Below are 21,793 nucleotides of genomic sequence, written 5' to 3' on the forward strand. Positions count from 1 at the left end.
GGGGATCAAAGAGAACTTGGGCGTTTACGGCCTTTGAAGTGTTGCCATAGATGATAGTTTCGTTAGCATAAATGTCTACGAATGGTCTTAGGATGTGATTTGGGAGATGATTGATGTAAATCAGGAAGAGACTTGGGCTCCAGATGGACTCCTGAGCGACTCCAGCATTAATACTGTGAGCTTTTGATTTTTGTTCAACAACCTCTATTCTTATAAACCTATCAGCGAGAAATGATTTAATAACTGAAAAGACATTTCCAACTATACCCTAGCAAAGGCCTTTGATATGCCAAGGGCAATTGCTCTAGAAAGTGAACCTCCGTCGAGAGATTCGCTAATCCTATGAGATATAACTGTTACCACTGTAGATCTAGCAGAACGGAAACCATATTGCATGTCACTGAGGAGGTCATTTTTGCTGAGGTGGTTTACTACTTCTCTATTTAACACAGCAATTTACTCATGACGCACAGTAGACTGATTGGTCTGTATTGAGAAGGAAATGACCGATCACCTAAATTTTAAATACAGGACATACTGATAATGTTTTCCAGGGTGTTGGGAAGCAATTCTAATTAACGCTTAAACAGTTTTGCAAGTATGGTTGCTAGTTCTTGTTGAAGCCTTTTGAGCACTATAATAGAAATGCCTTAGGGCCAGTTACTTTACTCGAATCGATGTTTTTGATTAGCTTTGAAACATCATGCACAGATATTTGTATGTCGCATAGCATTTTTTTTTCAGATACAGGAAGAAATACGGAGGGTTGGCGGCCCTGATCGCAGCGTTCTTTATTACTTTTGTATATCTATTTCCTTGGAAGCACTGGCTAGTGATTTCTGTGCTCAGTGGCAGCAGCACATTCTGGCGAGAACCACGGCTGACTGTTAGGTTTTTGCTGGAATTTTTTGGAGGGTATGAAACGATCTATACCTACAATTAGCCATTCTGTCAGATCTGATACTATGGAGACACGTTCATTTTGAACATGGAATGCAGAGGGGTTTTTTACATAGGCATCACCACATTATCAAGGCCAAGAGGCCACTCAAGGATAAGGGTTAAAGAGTGTACAGTAGAAATTGGACAATATAGTAATCATTAGTAATGAAAATTTGGTAAATTTGATAACTTATATGGAACGGCTCATCAAGAACTTATTTACGACTTGAAGACAACCATATTGTAGTCAGCCGGAAAGCAGGAAAACGAAAGATCTGATATCAATTTACGAAAGTTATCTCAGTAAGCCATAGAATATAGGTATAATGTACGATGTAAAGGTATGTTGAAGGACTTATTACATTTTGTTATAATCTCAACTGAGACAACCGAGTAGTCAGAAGATCCCAGTGGGGACAGAACGGAAGATAAACATAGTTCCGGGCAAGTTGTGGGAAAAAGGTCTAAAAACCTTGCATACTGACTATCAGTGTCGGCACACGGGTGGGTTCGTGAACAATCTGAGTTAAGTCATAAGTAATGGAGAAATCGTGACAGAATCTCCTCTCATCATCCGTCTTGTTTGAGTTGGCTAACCACTCCACATTGTTAACATTGAAGTCACCATAGACGTGAATGTTAGCCGAAGGATGAGCAGACAGAATATGGTCAATTTTCTCAGATATGCTCTTGAAAATAGTAACTTCGCTGTTATGGGGGCTATAAAGAACAAATATAAACGCAGTGGTGTAAGCAAGTGCAATACAAAAGCACGTATAGGGAGATGTCCCTGCCACATGACAAGTTATCGCTTGTGTAGGCACATATTTCATGCCAATGTCGATCGTGTGGGTCAGATTTTGATGTTAAATTAGAATACCCTTTAATTACGAACTCATCTACAGAAATAGTCGGTTCAATGCCAGTCTCGCTTAGGAAGAATACGCGTGGTTTGGTCTCCTGCAATTGGATTTCAATCTCTGGAAGGTTGGAATGTAAACCCATGATGTTGAAGAAGGAGACATGATAGTGGCTGTCTACGTTGGAAGTTAGAGTTCTGGGTTTAATCGTGGATTCTTTCTGGAAACTTTTCATGATGGAGTTTAAGACTTCGTTAGAGCAGGGCAGAGAGGGAAACTAAGAAGGAAAAAGAAGTGAATATTGTTTATAGCCCATAAGGTAAAGCCGTAACAATTACCCACTAATGTGGCATCGAGAAACCCCACTAGAAGCTATTACATGGTCCAGAATCCATTTAACAAATGGCAATACAGCGGGCCCAGTATTTTGCACCTGCTGATAGGACACCCTCCTTAGTGGTTAGTCCAGGTTTGGGTTCCTTACTATCAGACAGATATCGTCAGTCCAGTAAAACGTTTACTTCTAGCACCCTTATTAGTGTCATGGTTGCAGGGATAGAAATAGAAACAGATGGAATAGATCATTTCCAGTTAATACATCCTCCTATAGAATACACAGCTTCCCGGATGAATGCAAACCATGCGCGACTATCCGCAACAGCTAAGATAGTTATGTTATATTTTAACCAGTCGCTTATTATACTTAAGATGATGAATGTTCTTTTGTTGTTCACGTTATAAGTAAGAATAATTGTCTTAAGAGAGATGAGACAGTCTTAGGAGAGTTCATGTTGTAAGTGATGGGATTAGGGTATATAAAGAGAGAGTGAGAGTTTATAAATGAGTGAAAAAGTGTTTTCATATCTAGATAGACAGACCGATAATTGAGAGGTTTGCATTTATGCCGATGGATTGACAGGTTGGCATTTATGCTTTGACAGTTCGTATGAACGGGAGTGTTTGTATAACATAAATAGACACATTTACTTTCTAACACATATATTTTTAGATGATGAATTTCAGATAGTTTGTACACATAAATAGACAATACCTTTTTCATGTAATGATGGACACAGGAGATGGCAGTTATAAAAACATGATGAGCATTTATTCTTCCACTTGAACCGGTTGGTGGCTTTGCGTTCAGGAATTCAAAGGTTCACATTCTAATGTTTCAAAAGTGACCGTCTCGCTTCTAGACGATTGAAACACAGATCTGGACCCAGACTATCGTCTGTCTCTCTCTCTCTCTCTCTCTCTCTCTCTCTCTCTCTCTCTCTCTCAGACTTCTCACTAAGTCTAACTAACTAACTAACTCTCACTTCCTATATTGAGAAATCCATGTATGTCCGGCCAACGTGACCACAATTAACGTGCCATCAACATGCGCGACCTGCACGTTTCCGAACATTCTGATTTCCCATTTTTTTCTTTGTTGTTTTCACAAAGGAATTCAACCTACATATCTAATTCATTTAACCCATATTTTATTATCCACATTCTTTCTAACAATGATAGTTTATTTATTATTTATTTCATCAGAATCAACAATTTACTGGGCATTCCATTTAAACCTATTGTTCTTTAAAACTTATATCCAGGGTTCGATTCCTGCTTTCTCTCATTTTATTTTCATTTTCACTAAATCTCTCTATTTTTATACTTACATGAAAAGGGGACAGCCCTTATCATGTAACAGTTATGGGAATCATCCCGATGACCAGCGGCGCACACCTGTACACCGGAGGTAAATTCAACGTTGGCTTTGAAGGGTTTAACCACATCTAAATCTAGCTTCCCAAACTTAGTGAGTGTCAATGAATATAGCGATCGATAAAGTTGATGGTTAAGGAAAACAAGAGGGTTTAAATGTTAGTAACACCATTATATAGAGAAGGTCAGAGACACCATTAGACGAGAAGTCGTCGAGTTTTGCAGCCGAAATTGATCGTAGGGAATAGGAACTATTCCCAGCGGATGCATGTGATAAGAAAAGAGGTCCGGTCTAAATAAAATAAGGGGGCGGTAGGTGGTTAATGACTAACCAAAGAGAAACACATAGTAAGGATGGGGTCTGACCTTTTCTTAGCCCGGCGGAGTTTGGAAAGGTTAGCGATTGTTGCTAAGGAAAAATAGATTAAGAGACGCGTAGTAAAAATAAAAAAAATATAATATATAATATCATACATTTGTGAAAAATGGTGAATAAAAGGGTGTTATATATTAGCACTTCCGGGCATTGTCAAGTACCTAATCGACATTATTATTATTATTATTATTATTATTATTATTATTATTATTATTATTATTATTATTATTATTATTATTGTATAGAAATGTAGATGTTATGAAATAGGAAACATTCAGATAAAATGTTTCAATAACAAAGAAAATAAATAAGAAAATAAATCAATTAATTTGAGTCGTAATGGAATTTGGGAACATAGATGGTGGGCCGGTTTGGAATGTAGGTGAATAAACAAAACTTGATTTATCATAGCAATAAAATTGACCTCTGGCGTCAGAGAGTTGAATAAACAAAGGGGTCGTTTTATATATACACGCTAGAGTCAATCAGAGAATGGTCGAGTTGGATAGCGGGCAAAGGATCTAATCGATGAGGTTCATGGAAGCACTAACGGTGAATAATATAGCAAGATATAGAGACGAAGGAAGTGTTCAAATATAATCTGGTGGTTCGTGTCCTTTGGAGGAAATTTTTTTGCAGATTTACAGAACTTAAAAGAAGGATCCATTGAAACAAGATACGTGCCCCCAGAAATGTGTTATCTGTTCAGGTAAAGAACTGTTTTTCTACATTATTGTTTGCATTTTGTGAACTGTTAGTTAAATGAACATATACCCGCCCATACTCAACATTCACTCGATGAACACTTTACAAACTGACGCATAATATGCACTAGGCGATTACAGAGTAACCATCATAAATATGTATAACATACACATATATTATATAGACGATCACACGTATCAACACGTACATAATAAAAATAATCAACACTGTAGTAACGATACAGACGGTGACACAAACATAAGTAAGAGTTTCATTTGAATTACGTCCTTTTAAATTAATTCATATTTTAAGAAAAGTTTTAGTAATTTATCCATTTTTTTTTATTAAATCTTTTTCATTATCATTATAATTATAGACAAAACTACTGCACTTCTGTAAGAAAATAGGTTAATAAAATTACAAATGAATAACACCAAACATTAACTTCATATAAACTGTTTGTAGTAGTAGTAGTAGTAGTAGTAGTAGTAGTAGTAGTAGTAGTAGTAGTAGTAGTAGATGACAGCAATATAGACCCAGATGTTTTATACCTGGATATTATTATTGACTCACAAAGAGCTTTCACATAGGTCATCAAAAATCTCTCCTTAATAACAACCTGTGATATTCTCTGAAAGATAAGTAACAATAAGTTTCCCCAGATTTCCAATACTCTCAACCTCCTTCGATAGCATTCGTAAATGAATTTGCGTTATCGCAAAAGCCGCTTACCATTGATTTCTCGCTGGCAGCGGCCATTGGTCTCCACAAGAATTTGAGTGGCAATTAACCTCCCCAAGGTTTCAGTTCTCTTCGCACTTGTCCAGCAGAGATCTGATCAGCGCCCTCTGCTCGGTTTTTCCATCCTTCTTGACCATTCTCGGCTATTTGGCATCACTCTTTTGGGGCGTGATGGGGCAATGCGAGGGAAAAAGGGATAGAGAACATAGATATGCAGTTCCAATGTTCTTGGTTCCATGTAACGCTTCTTCATGTTTTGCCTCTGTAGCAGTTTGTCTGACCCGCGCATGTGGCTCATGTGTATTAGTCTCCGCATTCAAGGATTTTCCTAAATATTTCAGCTGTTTTCATTATTGTTATTCATTGTATCTTTCCAGCCTGTAGGGAAACGGGCGACTTACCTAATTAGCACGTGTGCATAATTCAACGGGTCGGTCGTGGAATGAAATGAATGAGGAAGAAAGAAACGAAAATGACTGCCTTATCTCTTTATATGCTAGCAATGTGACCACCTGATATGCAAATGAGATGCTCCTGCTTGGAGATAAGAGGATTGATTTTTTAGAGGGACGTTCATATTGAAGTTGGATTTCGAAGAAATAAGTTGAATTAGCAGAAGTTCGTTTGGAGTTGAGAGAAGGTGCTTTACGTATAGAGAGGTTTGGAAGTTGGAAGTTTGGACAACAGTGTCAACCTTACCCAGGAAATTATTGGTGTGACGGGCGGAAGAAATAACACTCAAGTTATTGAATTATAAGCTATTTCGGCTCTCGGTGTGCGGTGACTCGAAAGGCAGAAAATGGACAGATTCGACTTTCGCTTGATACCTGAGTTTGATGGATCTACCACTGGACCGTCTGTCGTCGAATGGGTGGAAAAGGCTGAGAATATTTTTATACTGTGCAGAATTAAAGAACCAGCCACAGACATTCCTTTGAGGTTAACAGGAGGGGCCTATGCAGTCTACCAGCAATTCGGGGATGAATCAGACTGGGATACAATCAAACACAGCCTGTATACAGCGTTTGGTACAGATCCGTTTGTTGCATGACAACAGTTCACGAGCCGGTGACTTCACCCCAAGGAAACAGTTGATGTGTACCTAGCCGACCTACGAAAGTTGTCGGTACCATTTGGTGGGGTTAACGATAAGATATTAAGATGTGCCTTTTTAGTAGGTTTACCTGAGGAGGTCAGCAAACTGTTGCGGGCATCGTCACGAATTTTTTTTTTTTTTTTTTTTTTTTTACATTTTCACCCCAAACAAGGCGCATTGCCACTTTGGTGTAGGGTGCTACTCTCAGGGGCAGTAACTACTGGGGCACTATATTGGGATTTGGTCAGCAAGATGTCGGTTCACGTTGCACTTGAACTTCTGCATGTCAGTACAGTTAAGGAAGCAGGAACCTGGAATTGAATTCCAGAGTCTAGCGATTCTGGGGAAGAAACTACTGGAGTAGAAAGATCTTTTACATCTAGGGATCTCTACTGTGTGGGGGTTGGATTTAGCCGCCTGTCGGTTTTGTCGAGGGTGTCTACGTCGTGGGTACACAAGTGTCTGCAGTTCATCAGAGCATTCACCATTAAAATACTTGTAGAACAGGCAGAGGGATGCAACATTTCGTCGATGGGACAGAGGCTGAAGCTTAGATGCCAGTTCAGGGCCTATCAGATTGGCGACTCTTTTTTGAACCTTGTCTAGGAGCGAGAGACTAGTAGCAGATGCACCAGCCCAAATTTGACAACAATACTCCATACGTGGGCGAATGGTGGCCTTATAGAGGTACAGGATACTTTCAGGTGTTAGTAGTTTTCTAGCACGGTAGAGATAGCCTACCTTTTTCGCAGCGGTTTTCAATATAACTGTTCCAACTCATGTTTCCTGTGAACGTTAGGCCAAGCAGTTTGAAAGATGTACTCTCAGACAGGGAGTCACTGGCCATTGCTATTGGTGGCAAGGAAGGTTTCTTGTAATTATTGAAGGAAACCAGTTTAGTCTTGGCAGCATTGAATGTGACCATCCATTTATGTTCCCATTCCACTACAGATTGGAGGTCATCTTCTAGTGTTTCTGCCGTTTCCTTAGATATGTGTTCAGTTGTTTTCCCCTCGTGCCTGTTATAGAGTGTAGTGTCATCAGCATATATACCCATCTCAGAGGCAGTTTTGTCGGGGAGGTCATTAATAAATATTAGGAACAATAGAGGTCCAAGAATATACCCCTGAGGCACTCCCGCGTTTATATCACACTGTTTAGATGTATGACCGTCGAGGACAACCTGGATTTTTCTCTTATCTTAGAAGGATTTAATTATGTTAAGTATTCTACCAGTGATACCGTATGATTTAATTTTTCTGAGGAGATCCTTGTGCCATACCCTGTCAAAAGCCTTAGATATATCTAGAGCTACCGCTCTGCCCTCCCCCGCTTTCTCCAGTGAACGGTATATGCGTTCAGAGATTATAGTGAGGATATCAGCTGTGGAACGGGCTTGTCTAAATCCATATTGTTTGTCAGCTAGAAGTTTAGCATCTGTAAGGTGCCGGACTAGAGCATGGTTAATTATGGTCTCAAATATTTTGGCGAAAAGTGGGAGGAGGCTAATGGGGTGATAATTTGATGAATTTACAACAGACGAGTTATTAGCCCGAGCTCGAAACATCTGTAAAGAATAGGAGCAAATTGCAGCAGCAACTAGTATTCAACATGCAACAGTCGAACCGCATGGAAGCAATGTAGATTCTCTCCCACGTAGTAATAAGCGTGCAGGCTCAGTGTGCTATAAATGTGGGGAGGCCAATCATTTTGCTAAGGATTGCCGGAGTGATAGGAGGTGTGTATATCCACGAGCACAGAGAACAGTACAATGCTATCGCTGCAATAAGTATGGGCACATATCTCGCAACTGTTCGGGAAACGACGTTGGGGGCAAGGTACTATCGTCAACCAATAAACACATGACTACCGGTCATTGGCGTTAAAATTGATGATGTGCAGTGCTCAGCACTCATAGACACGGGGTGTTGCCGGTCCATAGTTAGTGCACATTAATGTCAGATGTGGTGGGAGCAACCAGTCGGTATTATGACGATCAATGGTTTATCCCGAGCATATTGTGGTGAAGGGACAGTCACGATCTGTACTGAGAAGGGTGACAGCCAAAGTTGATGTTCTGGTGATGCAAGAAAACCCCCTTGGCTATGACATGTTGATTGGAATTGATGCAATACAAGCACTAGGAGGCGTCATAATCACAGCGACTGGAGGTGTAATGCTTGAAGAAGGAAAAGAAGTCTGTGCAGCCATGTCTATTGAAGAAAAGGACTTCTGTGCTACGTTTGACGACAACGAAAAGGCGTGGACTGCAATGTGGAAATGGACTATGAGCCAGGCATAAGATCGGCTGTGCAACACCATTTCAGAGTATGCAGTTTCCACAAAGAATAGGCCCGCATATGAAGAAGAACTTCAGATGTGGATTGATAACGGATGGTTAATACCGTACCCACAGGAACGTCTGGGATCACCCAAAGGATTAATTCCGCTCATGGCTGTTGAACAACCTACTAAAGACAAAATTCGGCCCGTAATGGATTACTGAGAATTGAATCAACATGTTGATGCTTTCACTGGAAACGCAGATGTGTGCGCTGCTAAACTAAGAGAGTGGCGTCAGAAAGGGAGTAATGTAGCACTGCTGGATTTGAAGAGAGCCTACCTGCAGATACGTGTCCATGAGTCATTATGGCCATTTCAGGCAGTGATAATCAAGGGAAAACGATATTGTTTGACACGTTTAGGTTTTGGCATAAACGTAGCACTCTTAATAATGACAACTATTATTAAAACTGCTTTGATGCAGGATGAGACCACAACAAAAGCTGCTTCAGCTTACATTGACGACATCTATGTTAATGAGGATATAATGTCTGCAGATGTGGTTCGAGCAAAACTGGAATCGTTTGGGTTAATAAGCAAAGACTCTAAGCGCCTAAAGGACGGGGTGCCCGTGTTAAGCCTAGAGGTATATTAGAAGGGCAATACTTTGCGATGGAAGCGAGGGAGCGCGATTTCAGAGTTACCCAGTGTATTGACAAGACGCATTGAATTTTCTATTTGCGGTAAATTAGTAGGACATCTACCTATCTGTGGATGGCTCCGATCGGCAACAGGAGTGTTAAAAACGAGTAACTGCAGTAACCGAAGGATGGGACGACATGGTGGATGATGATTCTCTCCAGCAAATGATGGCTGAAATGTTGCCCAGAGTACATAGAAACGACCCTGCCCAGGGTGAGTGGCAAGTATCTGGAAACGAACTGAATACATGGGTTGACGCAAGTTCACTGGCTACAGGTGTCGTGTTGGAACAGTTGGGTGCTGTTGTGGAAGATGCGTGCTGGCTTCGTCCGAAAAATGATGCCCAGCATGTAAATTTGGCAGAACTTGATGCCACGTTAAAGGGCTTAATCTTGCATTGCAATGGTAGGCTAATGTAGTGCATCTCCACACTGACTCGTTTTGTGTTTACCACTGTTTGACCGGCACCTTGACTGGAAAGGCTCGATTTAAGACTAGAGCTGCAAGTGAGATGTTAGTACGAAGAGTGTGTCCTTCAACTACAAGAGCATCAATCAAGGCAGGTATATGCCCGTGTGAAGAGTATCAATGGCAAAAGGGGAAGCTTGAGGTGGTATCGAGTAGGAATGGATGTAACGCATTATGAGGGCAAGCATTTTTTTACCTTGACAGATTGTGGTCCGACACGTTTCACGATATGGCGCCTGTTGACACGACAGGATGCATCTAGCATTATACGACAGTTGAGAGCTGTCTTTTTTAACGTGGTGCCCCGCTGGAAATTCTGACTGATAACGCCACTACGTTTCGATGTCAAGAATTTCAGAAATTTACGCAGGAATGGAGGATTAGACTGTGTTACCGATGGGTATATTTTCCAGAAGGTAACGGTATAGCGGAGCGGTGTCACCGCACTATTAAAAGAATTGCGGCCAGGACACATTGTTCTATTCCAGAAGCTGTGTACTGGTATAATGTGACACCAAAGGACGATGCAACACCAGAAACTGTACCAGCTAATAGGATAGGTCAGCTAGAACAGCAAAGTCTGCGATTTGACAGGACTTTTTTTCTTGTTAATTATTACGACACCCAGCATTCTTGCTTGGATGAGTTTGTCTGTTTTATGTCCATGTACCATAGGATTTTGTGATTCTCGTTTTCAAGTACTGTTGCCGACTAATGCTTATACCATTTGTCTGTACGTTCGAGATGCAGTTGTTTGCATAATTCCCAGTGTACAGCGTTTCCCATTTTGTTGTGCCTGTTTTTGTATTCCTTTTGAGCTAGCTTGCTGCATTCGCTTACTATATGGTTTATCGTGTCGCCGCTTTGTTCACAGGGTCTGCATTTGCTGTTTCTTGTGTTTTGTGGTTGGTTCTTATCGAGTTATCTTGTGCTGCAGTTATTAGGGGATTCAATTTCACGGTTTACGTGTCCTTTTCGCATCTATGTCCAAGTGTTTTCGTTATTTTCATTTTTCGTCATCCTTATGAATCTTCCGTGTAGTTGTTTCTCTTGTCATTTTGCTTTTCTCGTCTTATCCCTTATCTCTCTATTTTCTGTTTTGTTGATTTTTATGTGTCTCTAAATGCCATAATTATCCTTTCAGTGTTTTGCATGATGTATTTTTCTAGTTCTTTTCGTGTGTGTGTGTGTGTGTGTGTGTGTGTGTGTGTGTGTGTGTGTGTGTGTGTGTGTGTGTGTGTGTGTGTGTGTGTGTGTGTGTGTGTGTGTGTGTCATTCATACAGTCTTCTATGCAAACCTATCCTCTCCTGCCATCTTTCCTTTTCACTTAAGTCGATCAACATCGTCCTTTGGGTGTAGTTCATTGTGCATAGTCATAAGTTTCTTGATTTTCTGGTCGAGCTGCCTCAGTTCTCCTTTAGTCCACCCTATGAACGGTCCAGAATATCTTGCTTGTGATGCTGCCCATGTGTTTATACTTTTTATCAGGTTGCTGCGATATAATTTAGTTTTCAGGAGTTTTCTTATTCTAATGAGGTATTCCTTTCCAATTCTCTTTTTTATTTCTGTTGCTTTGATGGTGTCTGCTTCCCGGACTCCTAAGCATTTATAGGTACCTTGTTCCCCTAGTGCCATCATCTCCGTTTAGTTGGGTAGTTCCATGCCTTGTCTCGTCTCCAGTTTTCCTTTTCTTATAACTAGCAGTGCGCACTTTTCCATATCAAATTCCATTTAGATAATCTGCTGAAGATACTGTTTATAAGTGTCAGTATTTTTTTTTCGGTTCTTGCAAAAAGTTTTAGATCGTCCATGTACATCAGGTGGTTCATTTTTTCCTCTATATTAGAGAAATTGTATCCTAATTGGCACTTTCTCGGTATATTATCCAGGAGATCGTGGCTACGATGAACAGTAATGGTGATAGTGAATCGCCTTGGAAGATGCATCTTTGCATGTTAATTTCTGTTATATGTTATCCATCAGCTGTCAGTTCCAAATATTATTATTATTATTATTATTATTATTATTATTATTATTATTATTATTATCATTATCATTATTATTATTATTATTATTATTATTATTATTATTATTATTATGGGCTCACATTGAGCTTTCACACAAGTCAACAAACGATCTGATTGGAAACCTGTGGTGTTCTCTAGAAGCTGAGTGACAACAAGTCTCCCCAGACGTCCAGCTCTCTCCATCTCCTTCGATAGCATTTGCAAATGAATTTGCATCATCGCAACAGCCTCTTACCATTGATTTACCGCTGGCAATGCCCATTGGTTGATACTGGAATTTGAGTCCCAGTTCTCTTTGCGCTTGTCCAGCCGAGGTCTTGCTAGCGCTCTCTCCTCGGTCTTTCAGTCCTTCTTGACCCTTCTCGGCTCTATGGTATCACTTTTTTATTGGGGGGAGCGGCGATGAAACAATGGGGGATGCATGATGGGGGTGTAGAACTTGTAGATATGCAGCTTCGGTGTAACGCTTATTCGTTATATTGTCTTCTTGTATTATTCTCCGCATTCAAGAGTTTTCCTTAATATTTCCGTCGTTTTCGTTATCGTTAGTCGTTGTACTTTTGCAGTTATTCCTCTGATTCCAATTTCTGACATTCTTTTTTCGAAGTTTTTCGGAATTGTTCCTAGTGCTCCTATTATTATTTTTATTATTTTTATTCTTATTATTATTATTATTATTATTATTATTATTATTATTATTATTATTATTATTTCAAATGGTTTAATTTAAATAAGATGGAAATATACGTGTGATAAATAAATAAAACTTTTACATTTATTGATTTACCAGCAGTTCTTTGCTTGGGCTCTATGTACTGTTCATAACTTTATGTGCATATATATATATATATATATATATATATATATATATATATATATATATATATATAAAGTTTAACTCATGCCCAGGTAACTGACATCTAAAATTTCAAGTATTTAAACACAAAATTGTCGGAGGAGCTTAGTAGAGTCTGCAAAAGTAAACTCTTTCAACTTTGACCTCTTGGCAACCAAAATTTTGCCGGAAAACTTATTAAAAATCTTGCCATATGTCTGAATACCCTTTATGTAAAATTTCAAATGTTTAGACACAGAATTGGCTTAATAGTTTGCTAGAGACCGAAAAGGTAAAATCTTTTTCACTCTGAATCTTTAGCAGCCAAATTTTCGACCGAAAACCGATGAAAAGACTATGTATAAATACGCTTTATGTAAAATTTCAAATGTTTCGATCAAACATTGGCTAGGTAATTTTGTAGAGCTCGAAGAAGCCTAATTTTGACCCCTTAACATTTATTGTTTCGGGCTTATATTAAATTAGAATGTTTGATCCATGTCAAAATAACATTCATGTAAAATTTGAAGTCTTTAGACCCAAAATTGGCGGAGGAGTTTGGTAGAGTTTTCAATGTCAAATCGTTGAACTTTTACCTCCTGGCAACCAAATTTCTGGCCGAAAACCGATTAAAAAGATTTATCCAAACTTCGATACCACTTATGTCAAATCTCGAGTCTGTAGACTGAAAATTGACAATATAGTTTGGTAGGGAAATGTACACACACAAACAGACAATTTTACTTTTATAGATATAGATAAATATATATGTCTGTGAATATACGAGGGACGTGCAATAAGTAATGCCCCTGGCCAACTTCCAGTTGTCTGATCTAGCTGAAATTTTGCATGTGCAATGATTTTATATCTCTACGAGTTATGTGGCAAATTACAGCTCTGAACTAATTGTGGTTTCTGTATTACAGGTGTTTGAACTGACTCAAGTATGAAATGGAGCCTATTGAATGTCGAGCAGTGATCCGGTTTTTGTATTTGAAAGGACGCACACCAGAGGAGACTGTTGATGAAATGAAAGAAACTTATGGTGATAATGCCCCATCATATGACCTTGTAAAACGCTGGCATCGTGAATTCAAACATGGTCGGAAGTCTGTGGAAACAGCTCCCAGACCTGATTTGCATATACATATGGTGTCTGCCAGATGGATTCCCAAGTTGCTCACACCATTCAAGAAGGGAGAAGGCATCGCGTGCTCGAGGATGAATTTGGATATGTGCCAAGAAGATGAATAGTGATGACAGATTTCCTGGCAAAGGGTACCAAAATTACAGGAGCCTATTATGCTTCACTTTTGAGGAAATTAAGGGAAGCTATCAAAATCAAGAGGCGGGGCAAGATCAGCAAAGGTACTCTCCTCCTGCAGGACAACGCTCCGGTCCACAAATGTTGCCAGATCAGAAACACGGGTGTGTGGTTATGAAATCCCCCATCCTCCCTACTCTCCTGACCTTGCACCCTCTGACTGTCACCTCTTCCCAGCCATGAAGTTGTTTTTGAAAGGAAAGCGTTTCCCATATGATGCAGCCTTGATTTCTGAAGTCACGTCGTGGCTGGAGGACCAACCTGGGGTGTTTTACAAAAACGGTCTCCAAAGCTGCATCAAACGATGGGAGAAATGCATAACTCTGGGTGGTTCCTATGTAGAGAAAGACTAATAACTGTGCCAAGTTTCGTTGCTCTACTTCTATGGGAAGTGGGTCAAGGGCATTACTTATTGCACACCCCTCGTATTAAGCAAGCTATGATTGCATCTACATGACAAAGATCTAATGATTTTATTGTGTTTCTATAAAGGTTCCAAAAATTAAGAGATTTCTTTAATGAGTATAATTCTTTTTTTTATTTATTTACCGCAATGTATTTGCAAATGTGTATCCAAAAATATTTTTTAATGAAATAAAAGTATACCTAACACATCTACCGCTCCCCATGTTGGGGTACTAAATTGTTTAAAGGGGAAATTATTCCCAACTCGCATTTAGGTAAAAATGCACTTTCGTAAATAATAACTGAATTCATTCAAAACATATCGCTAAGACCAAAACAAACAACATATATATATATATATATATATATATATATATATATATATATATATATATATATAGATAGATAGATAGATAGATAGATAGATAGATAGATAGAAACGGGAAATGAGATAGAGACAGGTGTGTATAAGTGGTTGCTATGCTATAAAGTACTACGGCTGACACAGTAATGTGTCGCCGATGGTCTCTTTGAAACAAAGAAGATACCTGAGATAGCTTCAATAAATAATTAAGTGGAGACAGTCGCAGTGCAAGAAAACCGGAAACGGGTTTTCATTGGCCGAATGAACAAACGTATGTCATAAATATAAAGGATTAATTCCGAAGCTATTCAAAAAGAAAACGAAATGTAATGAAGAAAGATGAGATTTATAGAAAAAAAAATGCCGGTGGCTCACATAGTGTCACAAGGATCGTTATGTCTAAGGAACTCATGAATCCTTTATCATTTTAAGGTGTATCCGAGTTAATATATTATAAATAATCTAAATTTTTACTGTTATCATACTTTTGATGGCAACACTGTTGAAATAACGTGTCCTAAAGTTTATTATATCTTGCATAAGTGTAGTGTCGTATGGTTCTTTAGTTATTACTATACCGTCACCTTTGTTGATGAAGTAGTGTAGTATCTGTTTCTTTCTCATGGGACCATCATTATGTCCATTACTTCTTCCTTTTGAGAGAGTGTAGCGTAGTATATTTTCGTTTTCCATGATATTATCCTCCCAATTATTACCTCCTCCTTTAAGGGACAGTGTAGTATATGTATATTCATCATATATACTAGTAGAAATATCTAACCAAGTGAAGCATATGTTTGCTAGTTTTATATAATTAGATCGTGGTTTGTGTCCCTAATTTCTTTCTTCCGCACAAAGGGATAGTTAGACATAAGTCCGGTCTTTAATGAAGGGAAAAATCAAGCTCACCAAAGAGGGTAAATCTTAATTGGAAGAAGATTTATCATTCACTGACCGGGAACAGAAGTAATTAAGATATCTGAGAACATGTATTATGCTTTGCTTGTAGCCAAAAAGAACAAGGATATTATGCAGAAACACGGGCCATCAAGTTGTCTGCTTGCAAGCTTTACGTATAGTTTTATATGATTTCTTGAAAAATCTTTCAGAATAAATGCATACTCGCATTTATTGTGTCTCAATCACTTTTTCTTTAAATTATTACAAAAATCTTTTTGTAAATAAAATGTTTGATATTAAATTTACTTTCATTTGTACTACATATACGAATTGGCTGGGTTATAGTGGCTTCCTTTCAGTCTAGGTTATAACGCCTATTTATCCACAAAATTCCCACCGAATAATAGACGAAACTGATTATATCCTTTCACCCTAGATTTTGTAACAGTATACTGAAAAAAAGTTATATCAATGTCCTATATATGATAATTTGATTGTAGAAATTCCCCTCTGTACTTAATTAGCGTAGGTTTGCAATAACAGATGTCACATAGAAATTGAATATGTTTAAATTATTATCCACCATCTTATGTAACTGCTGAACGCCGTTTCATATATATTCGTTATAATAAAATGCTATAATCCATCCCAGGCGCGCCATTAACACTATCGTCAGGACTTACATGAGAAGTAGTTCGTATTTTTTCCCTCTATTAAAAAGTACTCCCACCGACCCCACTTAATACCGAGAAATATTATTCACACTACACATATACCGCCAAGTCTGCCTTCAAAACTGCTTTGCGAACTAATACACATACCATCACCTTTCCTTTCCCTGTTTGAAAAATAATAATTTCTTCCTAACAGAGATCCGGCAAATCTCATTGGCTGAGAGTCAATAAATCACTAATTCCGGATTACTACTTCTCCTAAATAAACGAACACACAATATTTTCACAAAAAATGTTCATCCATTCACAATGAATCTCCTTACAACATGAAACATGTCCATTGTTTGTTTGCTTGTTTGTTTGTTTTTTTCCTTCTTCGGTACACCAGCACACTTTGTTAAACACACACGCACACATACGCATGCACACATCCGCAGAGAAAGCTACGCATAGACAGATAGCGAGAAAGATAGGGACCGTTATTTTGAAGACCCGAGCGTAACTCGTAAACAGAACATTTACACAGGTAAACAAATGAATAATATAAGTTAATAGATTGAAATAAAAACAATTTCTTTTATTTTAAAGGTAAAACTTTTTCACAAAGAAATATAAAACAGATCTTTTCGCAAAAAAAAAAGCAGAACATTTTTAAATCACGGGAAAAATACTTTTCCATAAATAAACAATACACACAATTTTATAGCTACTGTTTTTAGATTATCATAAATATTAGGATACCATTTCTTTTAAATCCTAATTCCATCGCCTCCTTATTTTTTCTTAAATCCTTCAAACGACGTTTTTAACCATTAAATAAAACAGTTTTACATTTAAATTAATTTTAAGTTTCTTTCCGGTTTTATTTTTTTCTCAATTGCTTTATCCCGTTGTAACAACGATATTTATTTCCGGATTCTTTCGCCATGCGTGATGTCACCCACATCTCTAATGTGATCTCGAACGTCATCCACGTCTCTAACGGGATCTTCCTCTGTAACGTGCTTTTTCTCCTTTAAATAGTCTTTTCATGCCGGTGACATAATTTCGCATGCATTTTCATACGCTTATCTGCGCTCTCTTATATATTTATCTGGATGGGCTGAAATTCTGTATGGTAGCTACTGTTGTCAAAGAGAATCAGATTTATACTTAAATTTAGGATAATCGGAAGTTTAAGCTTCGTCAAAATTCCGTCATATAAAATGCGGGATTTCATTGACTACAATTCGGGCCAAGTAGCGAGTTTACTTCGAAAAGAACCGAAGTTATGGACCAAAGATGTGACTTTCAACTTTTCGATGGCCGTGACCGTTGACCTAGATATCCCGAAATAAAATCAGTTAATCATTATTTGAACCACATTTGGTGACACTTAGTCAAGCGATGTACACGCATTAGGAACCAAACATCGTAACAAACTCGACCAAAAGACATAACATTATGTATGACTTGTAACTTAACGGTTGGCCATTGATTTCTCTTAAGCATTTTAAATATAGTTTCATATAAAAATAAAATCAATTTTGCTGTTTTCCAAAAAATGATGAATTTTCATAACCCACGGATATTTTCCCACATTTAAAAATGTAAAGATCAAATTAAATTTTTACAGTTTTTTTTTTTTTTGTTTGTTTGTTTTTTAGAAATATTTATCTTATTTTATTTCTCTTTATATTTTTCGCTAGTCGCGCCGGAAATGTGAACTATTAGGTGTTATTTTTTATGATTTAACGATTTAATGACTTTTACTGATTTAAATATTCTTAATTAGCTTCTTATATTTGAACACTACTCACGCACCATCTAATATAAAAAGTGCAGTCAGTATGTTTCTTTGTTTATAATGGATATTACTTATAATATCAATGTGTTATTCTGGTTTGTCGGTTCTTTTCATAAAGATTTGAGGCATGTTATTAAGAACAATAAAAAGTAATTCGATAAAATTTCTCCCAGAAAATACTTTGACAAGTTCGGAGTTATTTTCATACAGATGCCATAACTCTGTATTCATCGATATAGTATACTTTCACTATATTTTGAGTTCAGAAAATAATTTTAAAAAAAAGAAGATAGTGTTTAAAAAATTGAAAATGGAGATATTACTGTGCAACGCCACGTTGGTACAATTGAGATGGAATAAAAAACAAATTGGTGTTTAAGGATGCGGGATTGGCCAACTAGATGCGGCACAAAACATGAAATCGAATATCTAGTGTTAAAGTCCAAAGTCGTAATTTATTCACTAATATTGTTACGAAGTGTATAAAACGTTATTTCTCCAACTGTTTACTAGTCTTATGATGCTATATAATTTATAACACTATTTACTATGTTTATGATGCTGTATAGTTTCTAAAATTATTTACTATATTTATGATGCTGTATAATTTCAACAATACTTTACTATGCTTATGATGCTGTACAATTTCTGCAAATGTTTACTATGCTTATGATGCTGTACAATTTCTGCAACTGTTTACTATATTTATGATGCTATATAATTTCTACCATTATTTAGTATGTTTATGATGCTGTATAATTTCTACAACTATTTGCTATATTTAGGACGCTGTATGATTTCTACAACTATTTACTATATTTAGGACGCTGTATAATTTCTACAGATGTTTACTATAGATATATATATGGCTATATAATTTCTACAACTGTTTAATATGCTTATGATGCTGTATAATATCAACAACTGTTTACTATGTTTATGATATTATATAATATCTATAACTATTTACTATATTTATGATGCTGTATAATTTCGACCATTATTTACTATGTTTTTGATGCTGTATAATTTCTAAAACTATTTACTATATTTATGATGCTGTATAATTTCTACACCTATTTACTATATTTAGGACGTTGTATTATTTCTACAGCTGTTTACTATATTCATGTGGTTATATAATTTCTGCAACTGTTAAAGATGATTAGGATGCTGTATAATTTCTACAACTATTTATCATATTTAATATGCTATATAATTTCTACAACTGTTTACGATGCTTCTGATGCTGCATACTTTCTACAACTATTTACTATATTTATGATGCTATATAATATCTACAACTGTGTACTATGTTTATTATGTTATATAATATCTACAAATATTTACTATATTCTTGATTCTGTATAATTTCTACAACTATTAACTATGTTTGTGATACTGTGTAATTTTTACATCTATTTACTATGCTGGTGATGCTGTATAATTTCTACAACTACTTACTATATTTATGATGTTATATAATTTTTACAACTGTTTACTATGTTTATGATGCTGTATAATTTCTAAAACTTTTTACTACGCTTACGATGCTTTATAATTTCTACAACCATTTAATATGTTATAATGCTATATAATTTCTACAATTATTTACTATGCTAATGATGCGGTATAATTTCTACAACTATTTATTATGTTTATGATGCTGTATAATTTCTACAACTATTTACTATGTTTATGATGCTGTATAATTTCTACAACTATGTACTATGCATATGATGCTATAGTATTTCTACAACTATTTACTATATTTATCATACTATATAATTTCTACAAATATTTACTATGTTTATGATGCTGTATAATTTCTACAACTATTTAATATGCTTATGATGCTGCATAATTTCCACAACTATTTACTTTGTTTATGATGCTGTATTATTTATACATCTACTTACTATATTTATGATGCTGTATAATTTCTACAACTATTTAATATACTTATGATGCTGCATAATTTCCACAACTATTTACTTTGTTTATGATGCTGTATAATTTCTAAACCTATTTATTATGTTTATGATGCTGTATAATTTCTACGACTATTTACTATATTTATGATGCTGTATAATTTCTACAAATATTTACTATGCTTATGATGCTGTATAATTTCTACAACTATTTATTATGTTCATGATGCTGTATACTTCTACGACTATTTACTATGCTTATGATGCTGTATAATTTCTACAACTATTTATTATATTTATGATGCTATTATTATTTCTACAACTATTTACTATATTTATGATGCTATTATAATTTCTACAACTATTTACTATATTTATGATGCTATTATAATTTCTACAACAATTTACTATGCTTATAATGCTGTACAATTTCTACAATTATTTACTATGTTTATGATGATGCATAATTTCTACAACTCTTTACTATGTTTATTACGCTGTATAATTTCTAAAACAATTTACTATGTTTATGATGCTCTATAATTTCTAAAACTATTTACTATGTTTATGATGCTGCATAATTTCCGCAGCTATTTACAATGCTTATGATGCTGTATAATTTCTATAATTATTTACTATGCCTATGATGCTGTATAATTCCTACAACTATTTACTGTTTTTATGACGCTGTATAATTTCTACAACTATTACTATGTTTATGATGCTGTATCATTTCTACGACTATTTACTATGCTTATAATGCTGTATAATTTTGACAATGATTTACCATGCTTATGATGCCGTATAATTTCTACCACTATTTCCTATACCTATGATGCTGTATAATTTCTACAATTATTTTTATGCTAATTATGCTGTATAATTTCTAAAACTATTTACTATATTTATGATGCTGTATAATTTCTACAACTATTTATTATGTTCAAGTTGCCGTATAATTTCTAAAATTATTTACTTATACTTATGATGCCGTATAATTTTGACCACTATTTAGTATATTTATGATACTGTATAATTTCTACTACTATTACTATGTGTATGATGCTGTATAATTTCTACGAATATTGACTATGTTTGTGATGCTGTATAATTACTACAACTATTTACTATGTTTATGATGCTGTATAATTTCTACAACTATTTACTATGTTTATGATGCTGTATAATCTCTACAACTATTTACTATGTTTATGATGCTGTATAATCTCTACAACTATTTACTATGTTTATGATGCTGTATAATGTCTACAACTATTTACTATGTTTACAATGCTTTATGATTTCAACAACTATTTACTATGTTTATGATGCTGTGTAATCTCTACAACTATTTACTATGTTTATGATGCTGTATAATCTCTACAACTATTTACTATGTTTATGATGCTGTATGATTTCAACAACTATTTACTATGTTTACGATGCTTTATGATTTCAACAACTATTTACTATGTTTACGATGCTTTATGATTTCAACAACTATTTACTATGTTTATAATGCTGTGTAATCTCTACAACAATTTAATATGTTTATGATGCTATAAAATTTCTATAACTATTTACTATGTTAATGACGCTGTATAATTTCTACAACTATTTACTATATTTAGGATGCTTTATAATTTCTTCAACTGTTTAC

Source organism: Euprymna scolopes, chromosome 1 (genome assembly GCF_053919585.1).
Source record: "Euprymna scolopes isolate OS-2025 chromosome 1, ASM5391958v1, whole genome shotgun sequence".
In the NCBI taxonomy this organism is placed as follows: Eukaryota; Metazoa; Mollusca; class Cephalopoda; order Sepiida; family Sepiolidae; genus Euprymna; species Euprymna scolopes.